Genomic DNA, 2,580 nt, shown 5'->3' with positions numbered 1-2,580 from the left:
CAGCAGGATAATTTTATTACTTTATAATGCAGTTAAGTTCGTTTGTTACTGCCTGTTTTCCGTTTCAGTACTCCTCACATTCTGGTTTAATTGCTTGCTTATTTTTTGAGTCTGTTAAACACTACTATGAATTAAGAGTTAGTGGTAGTGTATATGTGGACTTATATACATTACCAAATGTAAAATAGATAGCTAGTGGGAAGCAGTCTCATAGCACAGGGAGACAGGCTCGGTGCTTTGTGTCCAGCTAGAAGGGTGGGATAGGGAGGGTGGGAGGGAGGGAGATGCAAGAGGGAAGAGATACGGGAACATATGTATATGTATAACTGATTCACTTTGGTATAAAACAGAAACTAGCACACCATTGTAAAGCAATTATACTCCAATAAAAATGTTAAAAAAAAGAGAGAGAGCTCTACAGAAATAGTCATTCCTGTCACTCCAATCCTCTTCCTCCCTTCTTTGTACCCCTTGGATGTAACTAATCTCTATTGTTTCTGGTTTATCCTTCTACATTTCTTTAGCACAAATGAGCAGATACATGTATGGTTTCATGTATCACCTTTCTTATATGAAAGGTAGTATACTGTATTAGTTTTCTGTCACTGCATAACAAATTACCCCAAACTTCAGCTGCTTAAAACTCACAGCTTAGCTGCTTATCTCTCACAGTTTCTGAGGGTCCAGAATCCAAGAGTGGCTTAGCTGGTGGTTGTAGCTTGGATTTCACATGAAGTTGCATTTGGCTGCATGGATCACAGTAACAACTGGGGCTGAAGTCATTTAAAGCCTTCATTGGGCAGAGAATGTGAGAGAGAGAGAGAGAGAGAGAGAGGAACAAGGCAGAAGCTACATTGTCTACCTTATGATCAGAAGTGGTCACCCAAAGAGTCATGTACCACGATCTTCATTGCAGCATTATTTACAATAGCCAGGACATGGAAGCAACCTAAGTGTCCGTCGACAGACGAATGGATAGAGAAGATGTGGCACATATATACAATGGAATATTACTCAGCCATAAAAAGAAATGAAATTGAGCTATTTGTAGTGAGGTGGGTGGACCTAGAGTCTGTCACACAGAGTGAAGTAGGTCAGAAAGAGAAAAACAAATACCGTATGCTAATACATATATATGGAATCTAAAAAAAAAAAAGTAGTTCTGAAGAACCTAGGGGCAGGACAGGAATAAAGACGCACACGTAGAGAATGGACTTGAAGACACGGGGAGGGGGAAGGGTAAGCTGGGACGAAGTGAAAGAGTGGCATGGACATATATACACTACCAAACGTAAAATAGATAGCTAGTGGGAAGCAGCCACGTAGCACGGGGAGATCAGCTCGGTGCTTTGTGACCACCTAGAGAGGTGGGATAAGGAGGGTGGGAGGGAGAAGCAAGAGGGAGGGGATATGGGGATACATGTATACATATAGCTCACTCACTTTGTTATACAGCAGAAACTAACCCAACATTGTAAAGCAATTATACTCCAGTAAAGATGTTTAAAAAAAAAAAAAAAAAAAGTGATCACCCAGACCATCTGTGGCACAGTGTGGGAGGGGACTCTACAAAGAAGTGAAAATCAAGCGGTAGAGATCATTGGTGGCCATCTTAAAAAGGCTGGCTACCACACATACTCTGGATACTCTTTCATACTGTTTTCACTTAGCAGTATGTCCTGGAAAGCATTCCATATCAGCCCTTAGATCTTCCTCATTCTTTTTTATAGATGCAGAGTACTCGAGCATGTACTATAGTCTATTCAGTCACTCTCCAATGTATTGACATTGGATTATTGCTAATATTTTGTAACCACATATAATAGTTTTGCTGCTTTTTTTTTTGAAGAAGTGAATGAAATTTTATCACTTTTTAATAGAAGAAATATAAGTTTTATTGGTTTGACTTGTTCAGCAAATTTTACTACATTCCCTGTATGTTCTTGGCCCTGTTCTAGTTCTCAGTTGTACAGTGCTGGGCAAAATACCAGCACTGTATCACCACTACTTTCAAAATTCTTACAGACATAGAGGGGAAAGATGAATCTTAAATAATCACACAAATAAATATATAACTGAGTTATGATAAAGGCTATGAACATGTTTCATGTCGTGAGGCATATTAGTTCTGCTGTGGATAATTAGAAAAGTCAGGAAGGGGAGAGAGAAAATTAAAAAGGCGAGGCAGAATAATTTTCCCCATTTGCTAAAATATTCTAAGCTAGAAGTCTAATTCATTCGTATATATGGCTGATAATTTTTCCTCTCCTTCCCAAATAAAATTCACTATAAAGTGTTCAGTTCTAAAATTATTTTAAGAGAAGATGCTAATTTCTTTCTCTGTAACAGTGGTTTTCAACTGGAGGTGGTTTTGCCCCCCAAGCCATATTTGAGACACTTTTGATTGTCATGACTTGGGTGAGTCATAACCTGTGATGGGTTTCTACCCATTAGAGATAGGGATTGGGATGTTGCTAAACTCCCTGCAGTACCCCAGACAACCTCCACCTCCCCCAGCGCGCACGCACACACACACACACACACACACACACACACACACACACACACACACACACACAC

General features: G+C 39.7%; 1 protein-coding gene across 1 annotated transcript in view; it reads left to right on the top strand.

Annotated features, from left to right (window-relative positions):
• ARFGEF1 (ARF guanine nucleotide exchange factor 1) overlaps nt 1-2,580 on the top strand; it is a 138,773-nt gene that overhangs the window by 58,005 nt on the left and 78,188 nt on the right. The window lies entirely within an intron of this gene.

The sequence above is a fragment of the Lipotes vexillifer genome, unplaced genomic scaffold (genome assembly GCF_000442215.2).
Source record: "Lipotes vexillifer unplaced genomic scaffold, Lipotes_vexillifer_v1.1 scaffold815, whole genome shotgun sequence".
In the NCBI taxonomy this organism is placed as follows: domain Eukaryota; kingdom Metazoa; phylum Chordata; class Mammalia; order Artiodactyla; family Lipotidae; genus Lipotes; species Lipotes vexillifer.
The sequence above is the reverse complement of the archived record's forward strand: the minus strand, read 5'-3'. Positions and strand labels throughout refer to the sequence as shown.